Source organism: Dryobates pubescens, chromosome 9 (assembly GCF_014839835.1).
Source record: "Dryobates pubescens isolate bDryPub1 chromosome 9, bDryPub1.pri, whole genome shotgun sequence".
NCBI classification, from domain to species: Eukaryota; Metazoa; Chordata; class Aves; order Piciformes; family Picidae; genus Dryobates; species Dryobates pubescens.
Window position 1 is genome coordinate 30,745,641 of NC_071620.1, and position 22,127 is coordinate 30,767,767.

The window sequence follows — 22,127 nt, forward strand, 5'->3', positions numbered from 1 at the left end:
GACACCTACTTCTGAAACGTGGTCCATTCCTCAGCATTAAATTTTCTTTCTGTACTTTTGCTCAAGGCTCTACTGCTCAATGTACAATGGTTGTTAAATGGATTATAAGGTAACAACGCAACAGAAAGGGTTGACTCAACTGGGAGAAGAAAGTGCATATGCTGAAAGCATCCTGGCAGCAATTAGGTATTTAGTACTTAATGTATTATTTAGAACATCTAATTTTCAAACAAATCTTTATGGTTGTATTTAAGATGACATAGGAATCAATCTGGAGTGGATCTATTTGTGGCTTTTTTGGAAGGTGGCTACTGGATGAGAAGTGCTTTCCTGCCCTCCCTTTGCCATGCCTTGATTCAGGACCCTCAATGACAATGTAAGAAGTCCAGTTTTGGTTTATCATCTTGCAATCTGTATTTCTTTTCAGGAATTCCTTATCTATGAGGGGATTCTGTTGATGGGATGACACTCCTAGCTGTTATCTGTTCTCCATTATGTACTGGTAATAGAATTGTTGAATTGTTAAGGTTAGAAAAGACTTCTGAGATCATCAAATTCAGCCATCAACCCAACAATACAATGTCCATTATACCATGTACCAAAGTGCCATGTCTACATGGCTTTTTGAACACCTTCAAGGATGGTGAGCCCACCACCTCTCTGAGGAGCCCATTCCAATTCCTGACTACTCTTTCAACAGAGATTTGATATATCATGGAGTAAGTACTCCAAACTGGGATGCCGTTCAGTCTGTCCCATTAAACATGGTTTATATTTTATGTAAACTAGAACCATGTCACATACCCTTGGACTCTTTTTCCATTTTCTTTTCCAAAGGAGGCCCAAAGTAATGTTATAGTCTGTTGCTTGCATAAAAGATGGTTTAACTTTAATTCTTATCCCTGGTCTGAACTGAGTATAGGACAAATCAGCAACAGCTGAAAATATACAGAGGAGATATACTTCATGGGTTGATTTCATCTAGCTGCTTGTAGTATACAAAGGCAACTATTTAAGGAAAAAGGACTGCTTTTTTTGACTTCCAATCTGTCTGATTTTGTCTTATAGTGGATTTTCCCCCTCTAATAAACTTGTTCTTGCCCGATCCTTTGAATTTTATACACCTATGTAGCTCTAAGTCCAAAAATAATTATTTTGTGTTTGGCTTGCTTTTGCAGCATCCCTTCTTCCATTCTGTAATCATCTGCTATTTTCTCTTTGACACAATGCCCTTTTTGACCAATATAGCCTGGAAAATTTGGTTACCAAACTAGACAGATCAGTTGATCCTGCACAACAGTTCCTGCTTAATTGCTTGGAGGTTGGTTTTTTATTGCAGTTTTTCCCTTGCTGCAATTGCAAAATTTAAGTGTTCTGGATCAAGCTTGCTTTGCCTTCTAGCATAAATCAGAACGTCTAGGAAGTAAACTGCCTGTTTAAATTGTGGTCTGTATAATTCATGCCGTGCCAGGTGCCTAAGTATGTGTACAAACCTAATAAAATATTTCAAGACCATAAGGACCATTGGCTTTCACCTGCATCTTTAAATCCCTGAGTGTAGTGAATGAATCACTTATCTCCTAAAAGTAGTTCAGAAAATAAACTACTTTTCTGGAGTGAAGAATCTACTGAAGCAAGGCTAGGAAGCTTGTCTCTGTTTGTGTATCTGTATGTGTGTGTCTATATACGTATATATGTGTGTATATATATATATAACCCTGCCATTTGATGAAAACAAAATCCAGTTCTTTTTTCACTTTGTGCCTCAGTCTAAAATAGAAAATGTAACAGCTTTATTATCAACACTTTTGCGACATAAACACTGCAGCTCCTATTGTACTAATAAGACACTGCAAATTTTCAGATGCCTGGTGGTGGGTGGTTAGTTTTCACTGCTTTTGTCAGCAAAAATTCTGTCAGTGACTTGTGGGTGGAAGGTACAAAATTCTTGCTGGCAAACAAGGATGTTTATTTACTGCTCATATGGATACAGTTTATAAATTGTCTCTGCAAGCAAATGTAAAATGCACTTTATATTTTTCTGTGTAATGTTTTTCATTCATGACAAGTGAAGTTTTTTAAACATTTGTCTGTGAGCTTTGGAATTATCACATACCAGTAATTACTATGGATGATGAAAAATGTTGAGAGAAAAAAAACCTCCTTAGCATATTCCAGACTTCATGCATGCATAGATGTCTAAGATGGTGGGTTGTGTAGTGCATTTTAATCACATTGTACTGGCTTTCTGTGATGCAAAATTATTTCCATTTAAGTCTGAAACGAGTCTGGCATGATCCAGAGTCAACATGATAATATATTCTTGATATCCTTTACGTGCTGATAACAGCTCAGCTGTACTAAAGGGTTTTGTCAAGTTATGCTCATTTTCTATAGGTGTTAATATATCTGGCAATTAGAATTCAAATTGGTACTCTTGAACTAGTGTTGAATCTGGGTCGGCGAGAACTCCAAACTGAGCAATTTCACCAACTGTTGCAGGATGCTGTAGCAAACCTTTGAGCTAAACTGTGCTTCTATGTGTTGAGAGTTGTAATTCAGTAAGTGGCAGGCAGGCTGTAGCTACTTGTCTTCCTCCTGGGAAAAGATGGAAATATGTTAGCTTGATATTGCTATAACTTTAAAATCTGAAGCAGAGAGAGGGCAGCCTAAAAGGATTGGTTTGTCTCCCGCTTCCTCCCCCTTGTCTATTGAGTCAAATCCTTACCAAGATTTTTCTTGGCCTGATTTCATGTGATTTAGCACAAATTCAGTTTTCCTGGGTATCTTCATAGCTTAAAGAAAAGCTTAAAGCAGTAGTTCTCTGTCAGAGAGAGATATTCCTCTGGCTCCACATTAAAAAACCATCAGTGGTCATATTGTGTTTTCTCAAACATATAAACTGGATTATTTCAGTCTGTGTTGCAGGTGAAAAACCAAGTTTAGGAGTAAAATGTTGCCACAATCTTTAAGTAAAACTCATAGCAAGATTTTGGGGAGGAGAGTGTTTGAAGAGGAGCTTGAAAGTGGAAGGAAACAAACTGTTCCCTGCAGTCTGCCTTCCTGCTGTGCATGTATTCAGAGCCTTATGTTAATAGATGAGATTGCACCCCCGATTTCTCCTAATAGAAGCAGCCCTTGGAACCTTGCAGAAAGCAGAGGTTAAGGGCAGGAGGGCAAGAGCAATCTGATTCCTTTTCTCTGATGTGTTTTGGCACATACATTTTGGTCAACATTAACTTTGTGGTAACAATGATATGGGAGTTCCCATGACAAACATGCTTGTCTCTAACCCTGAACAGCAGGGTTAATCCCAACCTTTCAAGGTTAATTAAGAGGTAATTGCATGGGCCTCAATTAATCCATGTTTAACTCAGTTGCAGTTGAAGGAAGGACACTAGAAATTAATTTGGCCTAGTGCCTCATCAAATTCATTGATTTTGTTAAATGTGAAGAAAATATTTTAAGTGCAAGGTAACAGCTGTGACTCCTCTGCCCTATGACAAGGTCTAGTAGCACTGGGCAAGACCTTAGATACTTCTTAGAGGGCTGTAGATACCAGTATTTTGGCTGAGATAGACAACTGCTGCCTATTCATCTCAGTGGCTACAGAAAGTCGTGTAAGCTATTGAGTGGCAGAGTGGCAAGGTCTGGTTGAGTAGTCAGGACTTCTTGAACCCCTGATGATTTTGATGAGAATGCCAAACGCTTGCTTTCCTTCTCTGAATTGGGCCCTTGACATAAGAGCCTGCATACACAGGGTGTTATGTCATGCGACATACCCTGTTTGGTCTTAATTAAGTATATGACTGAGAGGATGCCGAAATGTTTTGTCTTTATTCTGCAGATTAATGAAATCTTATTAATGAGATTTGACTCTAACATCTGCTGTAACAGTAAATTTAAAGCTTGATGAAGAATTCATATATGTTAAATGGCTCAGCACTGCAAGTGTGTTTCTGTAGGTCATTATTCAATGCTGAGAAGTAAATACCTAGCTGAGGGTGACAGGAGGGCTCAGATGGAAGTTAGGCGTTACTAGGTTTTCACTATTTGCTTTGGTTGGTTTCACTGCTACAAGCCCTGGCATTACCCAATGCCTGCACATGTATTGCATGTAAAATATTCAGGTCTCACTGATTTTTTTTTCAGTTAACTCTCCTCCAAAGTGCAAAATCTGGTTGCGCTCTAGCTACAGTAAATACTGGGTATGAAAGCTGACTCAACTTCGGCTGCCGTATACTGTACCAGGCAGCTCTCAAGTGATTCTGCTGCAATTTATCACCATAAACTGTTTCATATTGGAACAAACAATACTCATGAGGCAATCTGGATTCAAATTAATTCAAAGGCACCATAACTGAAAAGTGAGCAGCCTCTTTGTGTTGTTTCTTTTAACAAGATTTTATGATATGACTAGACTACAAATAGCTCTATTCATGATAAACTGGCAACTTTGCAAATTGTATATGCTGAAAGCTATTTGTTGTACAAGCTGTTCTGGAGACAAATCTTAAATGAAATCTTCTCTGCCAGGGGGATGTGAGGCATAAATTGCACGGATGTTGCCATGGGTGTCCCATTTCAGGAGCCTCATGGCTATGGGGGTGGTGGTGAGAAAAGACCATCTGGTGAGAAAACATGCAAGAGCAAAGGAAAATTCAGCGGTGGAATAATTGCTTTTGATCCCAAATATTTGCACCTAACTCTATGAACCTACCACTGTATGTTTTCCCTTTGAAGGTGCAGTAATTTTGTATTCCTCCAAAACACCCTGGAAACACCTTCACTTCAAGGTGCTCTGAGACTGCTGCTATTGTCTTTCAGAGATGTGCTCTGGTTTTGGCATGATCCCAGGACACAGTTATGGATGAACTTCCTTTTTCAAAGATGTGTGGGCTAGTGGTGGACACCTACTATGTTTCTATTCATGTCAGTAAATACCTTAATGATGATACTTTAACTGATAGCATGATATGGAACTGGGCACTAATGTGCCTTCACTGTAGATATTATTAAAAGGAATTACATCTGTATTGGAAGATATGCATTTCTTCAATATTTGTAGAGGGAACTCAAATACCAAATAACACACCCTGCCATGTGTGGCCGTTTGACGCTGTGCCTTTAAGAAAGGGGCACACTGGCTAAATGTTTATAAAAATATTTTGGTATTCTAAACGAATTTCATTGGTAGGATTGTGGGAGGTGAGATTGGACCCAGTGGAGCTGGGAACTTTCTCTCAGTTTTCCTTCCTTCGCTGTCCCTCTCGGCTGGATCTGCTTCTGGGATTCTGGCCAACTAAGATAAGATACTAACTCCCTGTGCCAGGCCTTTCTTCCTTTCCTGCCCTGTTAACCATCCACATCTCTTTTCTACCTCTTTTGGGGGAGAAGGGAGGTAGGGGGGTGAAGAGGGGCACAGGGGGAAGCCCCCTCTGTAGGGGGGCTGGTTTCTGGTTGAGTTCATTTGCTGTATATTCCTGTACATATTGTAAAATCCCTGTATTTGTTGTGTTACATATAATCTGTTTCCTTGTAAAATATAATCTCATTTCTCTGACTGGGTTTAGCCGTGGTCTCTTTCTCAGTGGGGGAGGGAAAGCAGAGCCTTTCCTTTCAAACCACCACACCATGAAACCAAATACTTTTCTCACCAGAAAGAGAGCCTAAATTATCCCTTGGGAATAACATCTATATGACATATAGAAATGCATGACCTGTTGATAAAGTTTTAGTGGTAGCAACAGGAGTATCTCCAGAGCCAAGTAAATTAATTACAGTTATGTTTTAATGACTTATCAAATCATTCCAGTTCTACCTCCAAGTAAAATTATGCCTCTTGTGAAACCAATGCCATTTACTCTTAGCCTTTTTTTTTAAACTATATTGGAGGTTAAAAGCTATCTGCAGAAGAATTATAGAAGCTCTTCAAAGTTATTTAAGGGAATTCAGACCTGAAAAAAAAAGTAATTTATGGGCTAAAGCTTCGATGAGATACACCTACAAAACAACAGTATATGTGAAGGTGAGTACAGGAGTTAAATCAGAAATCAGAAAGGAGTGGGAGTCAGGGAAGGTTTAGGCATCTGAAGTTGAACCCTCAAAACTTTCTCAGCTGCCAGGTGACTCCAGAATGCCCTAGATCAGCCAGCAGATTGTGTCAATAATGATTTGAGGCACATTATATTCTGCTTCTGAGTAACCATAGAAGTTGCTTTTTCTTGGTAGACTTCATTCAGGATTGAGCCCTTGTGCTGGGTTACATCCATCCTGGGTGGAGGGCTGAAAGAGCCCTGCACCCCCCATGCCCAGAGGACATTGACAAAGTGGACCATTTTATGAGAGGAACTTGGCATAATGAGTGTTTTCTGGATGTTTCCACTGCAGTGAGCAGACAGATGGTAAGAAGGTGTCTCGTGATGAAACCCTATTCTTGAGGAGTAGAGGAATGGAAGCGCAGGCATGTCTCAGCAGCCAGACGAGGTGGTCACAGAATCAGAATCACCAAGGTTGGAAGAGACCTCAGAGATCATCAAGTCCAACCTGTCACCACAGACCTTATGACTAAACCATGGCACCAAGTGCCACGTCCAATCCCTCTTGAACACCTCCAGGGATGGTGACTCCACCACCTCCCTGGGCAGCCCATTCCAGTGGCTAACAACTCTCTCAGTGAAGAACTTTCTCCTCACCTTGAGCCCTAACTTCCCCGGGTGCAGCTTGAGACTGTGTCCTCTTGTTCTGGTGCTGGCTGCCTGGGAGAAGAGACCAACCCCCTGCTGGCTACAACCACCCTTCAGGTAGTTGTAGACAGCAATAATGTCTCCCCTGAGCTTCCTCTTCTCCAGGCTAAACAATCCCAGCTCCCTCAGCCTCTCCTCATAGCGCTTGTGCTTGCTCTGCACACATGGAGCATCCTCAGCAGCACAGAGGATTTGTGCAGATGCCAGCAGTGGGCAGTTGCTTTCCCTCTGTGGAAAGGTAATGCAAGCTGGGTTTGCTGTCATTTGTGTGCTGTGCTCACCTTTTTAGACCATGTTGTAGTCAGCTGTGTGGCTCTGAGTGGATGATAATGTAGGAAGTTCAGGGGAATAGAGGAACACAGGGCCTGCCCTGAAATTCCATGTACAGTTTTCAGCTTGGTTAGATCCATTTGGAAATCTCAGCCTAAATTTGTACTTCATGTATGGATTACAATAAAGGGGGGAAACAAGAGTATCATTAAAGACTAAAATTGAAGCAACTTATCTGGAATTGAATTCAATCCCTCAGCTTGGTTTACCAGTATGTGCTGTGCACTTCATCTGTATGTAGCATGATTGTAATTACGATATCTTTGTTAGTTTAACTCCCAAGAACAGAAAAGTGCTTAGAAATTAGCTGGCTATCTTCCTGAGTTTTAAAGCCAAATGTCTAATTAGAACACTTCTGTTTCTTACATTTATTTTCACATTTAGACAGTGAAAGAAAAGAAATCTCAACACAGCTGTGGCTCTTTTATAAACTTCATCTTATTAGAGCTTTTGGGTCAAATTCTCCAGTGGTGTAACTCCACTGGCTTACATTTCTGCTGGTGTAACTTCAGATATTTATATAATCTCTCTACATCTGTCCACATGTGTGTTCCTGCATATTTACCAAACCCATAGATGATGTAATTCACTGTAGCTCTTCTGGCTTCTGTGAAACTATACTGATTTCTTACCAGCTGGGTATCCGGTCCACGGCATCTGGTTTTCCTTTTCCCTCCGTTAATAACACTGATGATTCAGAATTCCTTAAGGAGGATAATACTAAATGTAATTAGACAGGATATGTTCAAGAAGAAAATTTAATTTGAAGAGGTTTGCACAGAATTTTTATTGGCCTCAGGTGGGATGCTGGGACTTTATCTTAATGAATCCTTTCTACAGATCCATTTCAAAAACTGCATTATGCTATTATGTGACAGAGTGTAGTCCAATGGTGCACTGCACACATGTTTATTCAGTTGGATTTTGAAGTTCTTATCTAGATTAGTATAATTACTCAGGGCTGCCAAAACCAAGTGTAATAACATAAGCTGAGTTTTTAAACTATCTACACAGAGAAAAGTTTATTTAATCCTTAGCACCTCCATACATGTAAGAAAGTCCTGTTACTAAACAAAATATGGAATCGTGGATTGGCTCTATCCAAAGAACTGACTTGCTGGTTAAATACTGCTATTTAAGTTCATTATTTTATTGTGTCCCTCAGTTGCTTTCAATTCAAACACAAGTAGTTTATTATTGTGTAATAATTTGTACTCTAAAAATCATATCTGGGTGTTGCCTTTGTGCAAGCACCGCACATTCTGCGCTAGATTTTGTACAGGTCTTCAAGCTGCTGAGTAAATTATCCTCCACTATTCCTGGTTCTGTATCCATTTGCCACTTATCTTCAGAGAAGCTTGCTAATGCTTGTTGTTAATAATAACAGGCCACATCTTGCTGTCATTTACTGTGGTGTAATTGTGAAGTAATTAGGATTCAATGTTTGGGGGACTTGTAACAGAAACAGTTATGGGTGGGGGAAGTAATTTCATGAGTAGTATTGCAAGCTCTCTGCTGAAGACATTAAGAACAACAAATGGAAAGAGGTGGAGAGAAGAAAAGTGATAAATGATTCAGTAGCCCTGTTTAGTAGAGCGTTTCTGAGAAAAATAAGATGGAGCGTTTTTAGTCCCTGATCTGCTCCCAATCTTTTTCAATGCTGGACACAGGGAATTGAGTGAAGGGTCAGGAAGGTCATGTCTGAGGCCCACATCAAGGGGGAAAGGCAAATAGAAGGCAAATTACTTCTGAGCACATAGCAGCTCCACTAATTCTTCTTCCCCTTCTAGGCCTGTTTCTCTTCTTCTGTAATTATATTCAAAATGATGGAGCCTTAACAAGGAAGCACCAGAGCTGCTGTAGAAAAGCAAGCCACAAGCTTCTTCTGTACTGAGAGTACAAAATGAAATTTACAGAATGATAAAGTCATGTGGAAGTACAATGCCTTCGGTGTTTGCTGATGTCACTTCAGATATTTATATAGTTCTCTGTATATCTGTCCAAATCTAGTTGCTTATTAATTAATAAAATGGCAGATCTATGTTCTCTTCTTTATGGGCCTCAAATGTTTCATCTGTCTGGTGATGCAAAATTACTTTTCAGCATTAGGTATTCTGAGCATGCAATCAGACATCAACATACAATGATTCAAAACAGCAAACGATGCTGCGTGCGGACTTATGGCTTGTGAAAAACAAAACAAAAACAAGCCCCCAAGCAAAAACACCCAAACAAAAAAATAAAACCAATCAAAGGAAATGATGAGGAGGTATGAGAAATTAATTTTTTGATAGGTCTTATTGCTGTCTACAACTACCTGAAGGGTGGTTGTAGCCAGGAGGGGGTTGGTCTCTTCTCCCAGGCAACCAGCACCAGAACGAGAGGACACAGTCTCAAGCTGCTCCAGGGGAAGTTTAGGCTCGAAGTAAGGAGAAAGTTCTTCACAGAGGGAGTTGTTAGCCATTGGAATGTGCTGCCCAGGGAGGTGGTGGAGTCACCATCCCTGGAGGTGTTCAAGAGGGGATTGGACGTAGCACTTGGTGCCATGGTCCAGCAGTCATGAGGTCTGTGGTGACAGGTTGGACTTGATGATCTTTGTTAATTCTATGATTCAGTGATTCTTCTGAGGAAGATTCAGGATAGGATTTGAAGTTTGAACGCATGATTGCTGCTGCCCCAGAATCAGATGCTCAGAAAGTATCTGTCAAGGTTCTGACTTGGAAGTTAATCACTGCTATCCAATGTGTTTTATAACAGCTTGAACCTTTTTCCGTGAGTCTGCGTGATGAATGAGTGCACTGCATAATCTGACTCCGCATGTTCTTAAGCTAATTAACAACTTGTTTTCTAGCTTGAGTCCAAGCACAGTGGAATCCCTAATCATGAGGATGACAGAGATTCTGTGTGTGTGTGGATAGATCTAATGTTGTCAGACTGTGAAAATAAAGAGCTCACCCAGCACAGGCTGCTTCATGTTGCAAAACTTTTCCTTGATTTACACACAGGTGAAAGATCTGATCTCTGTTTGCCTACTTTTCCAAGTGTTTTTCACCTAAGTGAGCTTAGAAATGTTCACATTTTAAAACCAGGAAGGGGCTTGGGCCCCTGCTCTTGGGGAAGGGTGTCATAATTTGAGTGGGAAGAGGAGAAAGAACACAGTGTGCAGTGATTAGATCCTTCCCACACAACCTTTCTCCATCATTATGAGCATTTCCTAGAGAACATGTGTCTGGCCTCAGTGAGGCAAAGATGAGAGATTTTACACATCTAAGTGCCGGGTTCTACACATTGGCCACAACACCTCCATGCAGCACTACAGGCTGGGGTCAGAGTGGCTGGAGAGCAGCCAGGCAGAAAGGGACCTGGGGGTACTGATTGACAGTAGCATGAACATGAGCCAGCAGTGTGCCCAGGTGGCCAAGAAGGCCAATGGCATCCTGGCCTGTATCAGGAATAGTGTGGCCAGCAGGAGCAAGGAAGTCATTGTGCCCCTGTACTCTGCACTGGTTAGGCCACACCTTGAGTCCTGTGTCCAGTTCTGGGCCCCTCAGTTTAGGAAAGATTTTAAGTTGCTGGAACATGTCCAGAGGAGGGCAGCAAAGATGGAGAGGGGTTAAGAGCACAAGCCCTATGAGGAGAGGCAGAGGGAGCTGGGGTTGCTTAGCCTGGAGAAGAGGAGGCTCAGGGGACACCTTATTGCTCTCTACAACTACCTGAAGGGAGATTGTAGCCAGATAGAGGTTGGTCTCCAGGCATCCAGCACCAGAACAAGAGGACACAGTCTCAAGCTGCGCCAGGGGACAGTTAGGCTGGATGTTAGGAAGAAGTCCTTCATAGAGAGAGTTATTTGCCATTGGAACGGGCTGCCTGGGGAGGTGGTGGAGTCACAATCCCTGGAGGTGTTTAGGAAGAGACTGGATGGGGTGCTTAGTGCCATGGTTTAGTTGATTAGATGGTGTTGGGTGATAGGTTGGACTCAATGATCTCAAAGGTCTTTTCCAACCTGGTTAATTCTGTTCTGTTTTATTTTATCCTCAGATATGGTCAGAACTTCTTTCCTATGAGGGTGGTGGAACACTGGAAGAGATTGCCCAAGGAGGTGTTGGAGGCCTCCGTGGAGACATTCAAGGTCCAACTTGATGGGGCTCTGAGCAACCTGATGTAGTTGGGGATGTTCCTTTAGTGTACTTCAGGATGGGAGTTAAGCGAATTTGTTTCCACAAAATTGAACCCAAACCCCTTAAATGTGCTGTGGCAACAAATAATTCCATATTCTTACCATTAGATATAATATTTTTCAAAAGTGATGAAGATACTGACCCAGAAACAGGTTTTGGAGGTTTTACAGGCAACAGAGATGTCCCGTTTGTGTGTGTTGGACATCTGTTACTGAAAAGTATCCAATCAGAATCTGGACAGTACGTAAAATCTAGGCAGAGAGGTGACTTCTCACTAGGATGAGCAATATCTATGTATCTTTGTTTTCTTTTGTCCTGCTAGTATAGCAAATACCACAATGGTTATGGCATGCAGTGTTTGTCAGGGATCTGGGAGAGCACAGTACAATTCTTGGCTGTGACCCCAGGGTTTGTGCTGTGAATATTGGCAGCCCTATGATATGACTTTAAGTGACTGCATCTTGGCTGGGGCTGTGGATTCTGGAGTAACCAATCTAAGAATTATACAGGGGTCAGGAGACAGGGACTTGTGAACAGTTTAGGCCCCTAAATATAGTTGTATACATCTTCATGTGACACCTTCCTCTCTCTGCTCTTTCTAGAAGAAATTACCAGTTTAACATAAATGGCACCTTCTTTCCTTTCTTCACTACCACAATCAAAGTTCTGCTTCAAGTAATACGACCCTGCTCAGTGAAAGAGCTATGTCATAAAGTGTGCAGCACCTCCAGCAGCATTGTTTTGTGCTAAAATGAGGAAACGTTGCGTTAATCCTTGTGCTAATCCAGCACCGTGGGAGTTAAACATCATTTTTAGCAAACAGATTTAAATCAAAAGTCATGGATTAAAATAGACTGTGTTCTCTGTACAGCTTCTGTCTAAAGCACTCCAGACTTTCTTGGTTTGAGAAATTCTTACTGGCAAGGGGATTATAACCAGAAATGTTAGAAGTAGAATTAATGTGGCAGCTTATGGAAGGCAGAGGTGTCTGTAAATTGTTCCTGACTGAGACATAGTTCTTGCACAAAAATATATCCCCTCTTCACTTTATAATTAGGGGATAAAATTTGGTTAACAGCATTCCTGTCACCTGAATAGTTTAATAGGTATGTACAAGCCTACAAGGACTGCCTAGACACACTAATGCAGCACTAAGGTAAGTGTATCCATGTGGTTGGACTAAGGTGATTTTGGCTTGCTGTATTTGTCAAGATGTCTTATTCATATTTCCTTTTCTTTTAAGTTCTTTCTGTTGACAAAGCATAAAGGATTTTTGTTTTCATTTAGTAGCCTGGACTACTGAAAAAAGGTTTTATTTTCCATGCCTGCTAGAGCACACTGGTCTGGTTAGCTTATTAAACCAGAAATTGCTTAGCAAAGCATTTACTGAGTTTATTTGTTGTAATTAAGTCCTCCAATGGGATTCTAAATGGGATTCAAATCCATTTTCTAGGACAGTTTAGTAGGGTTTTTTTTTCTTATCTGAGAGGAATTTATCAGCTCTTAATGCTCTTATTTGTAGCTGTCAGTGTGACTACTTCCATGGAAATGCCCCCAAATTTCTGAGCACTCACTGTAAGTTCAGTTTTACAGCAAGTGACTTGACTTTAGTTTGAGCTGAAGGAAACATGGAACTCCAAAAAGAGTGGGTTAAAATGGCATTTTCCTTAGCAAATACCTGTCCACCAAAATGGAAAGTGGCATCATAATCTTCTGGGGTTTTATTCACATTTTTATTTGGAAAGTTCTGAGTTTTTGGATGCTAGACCAGAGTAAATTTGTAATAGTACAGCCATGTGGCAGCTTTTGGCTCAGACAGGTAAGACTAAAATAGATTCACTCTTCCTAGGCTGTATCACAGAATCACAGAAATATTCCGGTTGGAAAAGACTTTCAAGATCCCCAAGTCCAACCGATAACCCTGCTCTGCACAGTTCACCTCTAAACCTTATCTCCAAGAAACACATCCAAACCACCTTTAAACACATCCAAGATTGGTGACTCAACCACTTCCCTGAGCAGCACATTCCAATGTCTGACCGCTCCTTCTGTGAAAAAATTTTTTCCTAATGTCCAGTCTAAACCTACCCAGTTGTAGCTTGAGGCCATTCCCTCTTGTTCTGTCACTAATCACCTAGAGAAGAGACCTGCACCAGCCTCTCCACAATGTCCTTTCAGATAGCTGTAGAGTGCAATGAGGTCCTCCCTCAGCCTCCTCTTTTCCAAACTAAACAGCCCCACCTCCTTCAGTTGCTCTTCATAAGATTCTGTACTTGCTCCAGCACCTCAATATCTCTCTTGTATTGAGGTGCCCAAAACTGAACACAATACTTGAGGTATGGCCTCACCAGAGCTGAGTACAAGGGGACAATCACCTCCCTACTTCTGCTGGACACAGCATTTCTGATACAAGCCAGGATGCCATTGGCTTTCTTGGCTACTTGGGCACACAGCTTGTTTATATTCAGTTGTTTGTCAATTAGAACCCCCAGGTCCCTTTCTGCCAGACAGCTTTCTAGCCACATGTCCCCAAGCCTGTAGCATTGCTTGGGGTTGTTGTGACCCAAGTGCAGGACATTTGGCCTTGTTGAATCTCAGCCTATTAACACTGGCCCATCCATCCGATCTATTCAAGTCCCTCTGCAGAGCCAGTTGCCGACCAACACTCACACCTTACTTGGTGTCATCTGCAAACTTACTGATGACACACTCTATGTTCCAACACTGAGCCCTGAGGAACATCACTTGTGACCAGCCACCAGCTGGATTTAATTCCACTGACCACCACTCTTTGGGCCCTCTCATCCAGCCAGTGCTTTATCCAGCAGAGCCTGTGCTCATCCAAGCCAAGAGCAGCCAGTTTCTGTTAGGTTTGATATTTTTACAGGAAAAGACTTGTCCACCAAGGTGACTAAGTACATTTCTCTAGTATACCTGATAAAATACCGAGAGATTTTGATTGTACATTGGTGCAGAAAAGGCATATGTTGTGATCAAATTGTAGGAGGAAGATTTTTTGTCCTACTCAGATTTACTCCCAGTATTTACTGCCAGTATTTAGAGACAGTATTTACTGCCTGGTCTGCATTAGGATAAATTATAAATTCATTAAGGTATGAAAAGACCTGTAAGATCATCAGGTCCCAATGTCAATCCACCACCACCATGACCTCTAAACCATGCTCCAAAATGTCATGTCTACATGTGTTTTGAGAATCTCCTGGAATAGTGACTGTCACTTCTTTAGGCAGTCTCTTCCAGTGCTTGACCACTCTTTCAATCTAAACCTCCCCTGGTGCAACTTGAGGTAATTTCCACTTAACTTGAGGTCATTTCCTCTTGTCCTATCACTTGGGAGAAGAGATAGATCCTCACATCACTACTACCTCCTTTCAGGTGACTGTGGAGAGTGAGAAGGTCTCCCCTCAGCATACTTTTCTCCTGCCATTCCTCAAAAGACTTGCTCTCCAGACCCTTCACCAGCTTCATTGTCCTTCTCTGGACACAATCCAGCAACAAAATGATGCAGTCTATGCACAGAAATATAGAAGGAGAGACAGATAACTTTCATAAGAAGAGTTATTCTGAAATGATTTACTGGAAAAGCAAACCTCCAGGGGTTCAATAACTTTTTTTAAATGTTGTTTTGCTTAGAACCAAGACAAGAACATGAAGGAAATCCCCACACCAGGAAAACAATGCAAGCACTTTGATCTTGAATTTGCATTCTGTTTAAGGATAGACCGAGCTAACTTTTCTCCCTTCTGTGTGCACTTTTGCAGAGTGTAAAGGGGGTGGGAGACAACTGAGTTGTTTCATTTATCTTACCAGAATTGGTGTTTGCTGCCACAGGCTGTCAGCTACCAGCAATCGAGCACTTCATTTAAAATATTGTTGAAAAGTTGGGTTCAGTCCTGTTGCATCTGGTATGCAGATGGGATGCTACTTTTTGTTCAAATAAACAGAAGCAATTAAGCCCCTTTTGGAGTAAGATATCTGAAACAATATGAGGCACCATCTGAAACAGAAGCTCAATCAGATGCTGAATGATGCAGAGTATCAAGATGGGTTGAAAACAAGCATAAATTGTATAAGTGTGTGGTGGTGGGGAGTTGATTTTTTTTTTACCCTTGTTTGTGGGGTTATCTGTGTATGAGCAAAGATAGGAACAGAAGCACAGACAGTGGGAAGAGAGGATAGAAAAAAAAAGTGCTGAAGCCCCCACTTTTTTGTCTAGTGTTCTGAAGTACTTCAAAGGAGCAAAGACACTAATGGCAGGCACTGCCCTCCTGCCTGGCAGTGCTGTGTAGAACCTTCTGGTCCCAAAGACTGTCACTGCTGCAGAATAATTCACGTGACACCTTCTGTCTATGAAAAAAAACCCAACAACTACTCCCCAAAGGTCTGATTTGTTTTCTGATTTCAGGCACCCCATTGACTCAGCCACAGAGAAAGATGCAGTTCATTTGCATCTCTGAGAGTGACTACAATTCTTTTTATTCTTTTTACTCTTGCAGTTAGTTTCATAGCAAGAACTATCTTAAAACTTTTTACCTTTTTGGTTTCATTTTTTCTCCCTTTTCTTTCCCCTTTCTGACTGCTGCTAACTGCTTTTGGCAGTGGGATATTTGTACCAACACAAGAACAGACAGGTAATGCATAGAGATGCATCTACTGCATAGGAATATATGAAGTCCTCTTGGAAAACAAATATTTTAAAAGGATACCTGGAGTACTGCGTCCAGTTCTGGAGCCCCTACTACAAGAGGGATATGGACGTGCTGGAATGTGTCCAGAGAAGGGCCACGAGGATGATCAGAGGGCTGGAGCACCTCTCCTATGAGGGCAGACTGAAGGAGTTGGGGCTGTTCAAACTGGAGAAAAGAAGGCTCTGAGATGACCTTATTATGGCCTTCCAGTATCTGAAGGGGGCCTACAAGAAGGCTGGGGAGGGACTTCTTAGGATATCAGGTAATGATAGGACTAGGGGGAATGGAATGAAGCTGGAGGTGGGGAGATTCAGGCTGGACGTGAGGAGGAAGTTCTTCACCATGAGAGTGGTGAAGCCCTGGAATGGGTTGTCCAGGGAGGTGGTTGAGGCCCCATCCCTGGAGGTGTTTAAGACCAGGCTGGATGAGGCTCTGGCCAGCCTGATCTAGTGTGAGGTGTCCCTGCCCATGGCAGGGGGGTTGGAACTAGATGATCCTTGTGGTCCCTTCCAACCCTGACTGATTCTGTGATTCTGTGATACATTACTTCTCCTAAAGTGACTATAACACCTATCTTTCAAATCCTAATTTCATGTCAATGGCAGTGCAAATGATTGGCAGCTACTTATAGAGGTTAAAGAGATGCAAACACTTCACTCTAAAATAAAACATTACTGGCTTAGAATTGTTAAAATAACACCCTAAAAAAAGCAAAAGCAAAACTGAAACACACCCTTTCTGAAGATGGAAATACAACATGCTTTCACAAGCTTTCAAAATGTTTTCCATCTGCAACTACCATGTAGAAATGAAAAGGAAGTGGATGTAAGAGACAAACTATTTATCTAATTCAGCTTTACGCTGCAAGTAGTTCTGGTGGTTGTAAGAGTGTGTTAAAAGAAGGAAAAAATTATTGCAGCACTGTTTGGTTTCTTACACAGCTGTAGATGTATCCTGTAGCCTAAATGATGAGGTCTCTTTGGATCTCAGTTTCTCATCTGTAGAATGGAATTAGTATTGCTTCCTTAAACTGTAGGGTCACTGCAGGAATAACCACATCAATAACAATGGGGTTGACACCATCCTCCATGTGCTGTGGGCAGGAAACGATAAATCCCTGGGACCTTGAAGTCTCCAGATTTGAAAAAAGAAGAATTTAACACACTTTTGTTCTAGTAATGCAGCTTCCTAGGCTACCAGTGCAACAGGAATAAGTATATAGAGGGCAAAGCGCAGCAAGTAAAAGTGTGGATCACTGGAAAGAAGACATCACTGAACTTCGAACCCCACATCTTCAATTTTCTGAAGTCCTATTATGTATGATGATTTTTAGTAGTGACCTTGTTGAAGATGGAATCATCAAAAGACACAAGGAGCAAAGAATGTTATTATGTAATCATATATATTTTATTAAAGTAGATGAACTAGATGGCATAATGTTAGGCAGGGGCTGGGGGTGGGGAGAGGTGTGGAATAGATGAGCTTTCCGATCCACCTTAAGCCTGAAATATGTTTAGAGGAAGATCCTGTGCAAATGTCAGCTTGTCCATCAGTCTAATAAGAAGCATCATATCTTCTTACAAACCGTCCTATACAGTGTAGAGCAGGTGTAGCATACATAAATAAAAATCTTTATATAGAGAGCTGGGTAAATAATAGACAAAATGTTCAAGAAAATATTGAGGTTAAGGTCAAACAAAATGAAAAGTCTTGGAGGGTTTTGAGTGAAATGAAAAATGTAACTTCAAGTCAATTCAAATTCATTCTTGTTGAGTCAAAATATTTCTTTCATCTTTTGGTAACCTTTGGTTTAATTAGATTTCTACAGATTCTTTTTGAAATTAGTCTTTGGTTTCAAATTAAAAATCAAGGCTTTTACAAATAAGTCATATTCCTGGTGTGAAAGAGTTTGCTGAAAATGTCAAAGAGAAATGTTTCATCCCCCTTAATGGATGTTACCCTTATCTTTATTGGTAGGAACCATACTCCAGACCTGACACATTTGCAAGTAAGATTTGCTCGCTCCATCAAAACTCTGTTTAGCCAAGTTTGATATTCAACCCCTGTCCTCTTGAAGCCAGCTTTATTGAAAGTCTAACTGCCTAGGACTCCAGACTATTACACATAAAATAGAGTGACACTGACATGCCTTTGGGTTTCTATCTCTGTATATAATGAGTTTGCATTATACTCTTGCCTATAAGTTGGTGCCTTTACTCTTGCTTTTGTTGATCTTATGATATACCACTGATACCTCCTGACTTTTGCAAGCTGTGGTAAAAATTCTCATATTTATTATAAATAAATTTAGTGAAGCCTCTGTTTCTTTCTCCTAGGATTTACCGTCTTGACAACATAGCTTTCAGGATGAAGGGGAAGAAATAAAGACAAATAGACTTAAGAATCTGATATAAAGTCATGGAGCTGAGAATCTTTAGGCAAAAAAAAGATGTTATAAGATCATGGTCAAAATCAATCCCGTTGTTTAATGTTCCTTTGCAAAAATGAAGAGGCAATAGAATAGAATAGAATAGAATAGAATAGAATAGAATAGAATAGAATAGAATTAACCAGGTTGGAAAAGACCTTTGAGATCATTGAGTCCAACCTATCTTCCAACACCATCTAATCAACTAAACCATGGCACCAAGCACTCCATCCAGTCCCTTCCTAAACACCTCCAGTGATGGCAACTCCACCACCTCCCTGGGCAGCACATTCCAATGGCCAATCACTCTTTCTATGAAGAACTTCTTCCGAACATCCAGCCTAACCCTCCCCTGGCACAGTCTGAGACTGTGTCCTCTTGTTCTGGTGCTGGTTGCCTGGGAGAAAAGACCAGCCCCTACCTGTCTACAACCTCCCTTCAGGTAGATTTAGAGGTCTCCCCTTGAGCTTCCTCTTCTCCAAGCTAAGCAACCCCAGCTCCCTCAGCCTCTTTTCATGGGGCTCGTGCTCCAAACCCCTCCCCAGCTTTGTTGCCCTTCTCTGGACACATTCCAGATAATAAATGCAGATAATAAATGCAGATAATAAAAACAGAGAGAACACTGATCTTTTTTAATTGCACCAATTGTCTAATTGATGAAACATTCCTTGTTTTAAATGTAAAAACAAGATTCCATAAGAAGTGCTCCCAGGGTTAGCTCATCTCTTGTGGTAAATTTGCTTGGGATTCCAGATGACTCATTTTTATCCAGCAGCAAGGTTGTTTTAAATGTTATTGAAATCCAGCAGTGACCAAACTGAAAGGTTAGAGTAAAGTATGAACTTGATATACTGTACTTTCTTTGAATCTGTACAGCAACAATGGTTAAATCTCAGCAAACACAGATCAATTAAACATAGGTCTATGAAGACTGACTTCAACCCTCTGCCCTCATCCCAGGCCCTGACATGTGCTCCTTTCCAGGCTGATTTGAGGTAAGCTGTCTCCCAGGCAACCTGCTTTCACTGTTGCTGCTTTGCCCCTCTCTTTTCATATATCACATTGCAGCTGAACATTGCTGGCCTATTTAAAAGGCCAGCAGAATTCCTTTAGCATGCTAGTTTGTGAGTAAGAAATATGCCTAATTAAAGCAAAACCAAAATAATAATAATAAAAAAGAAACCAATTACTTCATTTAGGTCTTAACATTATAATTACCAATTATATACCAACATTAATAATATATTGTATAAATACCAGTTAATTCAGAAATCTTGATTTAAGAGAATGAATTACTATGAAAAAAATATTGTATAACTATGTAGAGCATGAAATTTTGGTATTGGGTGTTGACTTTTTCAATTTTGCTTTTAATTGTGGTTCTGTTTGTCAACACCAGCTGCTCTTTTACATGTCATAGTCCACTGGTTTGCATCACAGATCACTTTGTTACTGTGTACAATATTCTGCTATCGGACAAAAGTTAGCAAAACCCAGTTTGATCATAGCATGCTGTGACTGCTGTAGGCCAGGAGCTGAGAATGCCTTTGGTAGTTTCAGGCTGTGCCTAGGAAAATTGTCCACAGATCTTGAGTGAAAGTGATAGAATGTAAGTAAATTACCACTGGATGTAAAAGAAAAATAATGATAAGGTCTACATAATTCCATTGGTCTGATAACTAACACAAAGTTAGTTGTGTTAACTAACTTTCTCTTTTCAGTTTCTTCGCTCTGGCAGATACTAGGTGGTGCTTTTGCTTGGTTGTTGCTGACCTTGGCTGTGTTCTTTGTTGTGGCTAAGTATTAATAAGCTACTCTCTGCTTTTCTCCTTTTTTTCCCTTGTCTCATGTACAGGGGGGAAGAAGAGGAAACTGTTGGTAACCCCCTGGTTTCTTGTGTTGCTTATACATTGCAAATATATGTAAATATTGTATATTTTGTACATATTCATTGCATTTCATATTTTAGATTGTAGTTTTGCTTGTAAATATAGTTTCATTTGCTTCCATCTGAGCTAGTCTGGCAATTTTATTTAGGGAGCAATTTCAACCCACCACAATGCCATAAACAGGACAGGATGGGAATGTTGCTGTTTGTAGGCTGGAAGTATATATCCTGTGTAGAGCTGGGTTAACATTGACAGTCTCTTTTAAAATCAGCTACACAGTGCTAAAAAAGTAAAATTGATTTGGTGGTGTCTGTAACCTTTTGTGGTGTTTTTTCCCCCCTGAAATATATGGGAAAAATGTTTTCTAGCAGAGATGTTTGATAAAATCACCAGCTGTGAAAGAGTGTTGCTGAATACTTGTATGATAAGAGCCACATGACATGAACTTTTAGTAATGATGGGACAGTCATACCGTTGACCTGCATCAGCAGCCACAACAGAGTTCAAATCTTAACAACTGCATGCAAGAAAAGAGTAGATTAATGACTGTGCCTGATGAATAAATTGTTCCCAGATGAATGGCAAATAAATTTATGGATCAAGTAGTCTACATCACGGTTGCATTGGCTTTTTATTCTCCTTTCTTTTCAGAGGTTAACTTTCCCCCTTTTCTTTAGTTTACAATTTTGTTCTGTAATTGTAGCTCTTACACTGCAAACCATCAAACAAATTGAGGCAGACCTCAAGTAAATTTAGTAGGAAACTTCAGAATAGAGAGGAAGTATAATAAAGGAGGTGTAAAAGAATCTGATCTATTGGTAATAGACAGTAAGATTCTAAACCAAGATGCATATCTAGTAAAGCAAAACTACTAAGTTTCCTTGTCTGTTCATTAAACCTTCGCTTGCCATTAGAAGTGAGTGACACATTTCTAGAAAACCAGTCACATTAGACAGGTGAAGTCAGCTAGGTACAGAGGAGGAAGATTTCCCATCTCTCTTAATTTTCTCCTTAACAGAGTGTGTGACAAACTAACTTAAATGCACCAATTAACTTACTCATTAAGGAAACGTCTGTTGTGTCCCTTAAATACTTTCTTTCTAATAAATCTTTCCTAGAATCATAGAATTGTTAGGGTTGGAAGGGACCTCAAGAATCATCTAATTCCAACCCCCCTGCCATGGGCAGGAACCCCTCACACTAGATCAGGCTGCTCAGCGCCACATTCAGCCTGGCCTTAAAAACCTCCAGGGATGAGGCATCCACCACCTCCCTGGGCAACCTGTCCCAGTGTCTCACAGAGTCCTAAATTATGTTAATAATTATCATATAAGCTGTAATGTCATCTTCCTAACTACAACAGTTGGAAGAGGATACTTCAGTATCCTATAGATTCCTACAATACAGATTTATGAAGATAATGGTGGAAGCACCACTGGCTGTCAGTTCTGATAGCTGTCAAAACTCATTTTAAGTGTCAGCTTTAAAGAAGTCCTATTTGCACCTAAAATGAAGCATCTCCTCTCCCTCAGCATTTTCACTGAAATAATACCTATGTTTTTTATAAAATTATTTCTGTTAAATTATATGATCTATGTATATGCATTTAAACCAAGTATTTTAAGTATTTAAGAGCTACAGTCCCTCCCAAAATCTCAACCCATTTAGGAAGCTTCAGGGAGGCTTAAGAAGGGTGACATCTGTGGCATTTCTGACTGTTTCCCTAACTGCAGCTACAGCTGGCAGTGGCTCTGCTGTGTTACCCTTTCAACATGCACTCTGCCTTTGTGCCATTCTGAGTGGGCAGGTGTGCTAGTATGTGTTGGCTGTTTATTTTTGTCCTCATT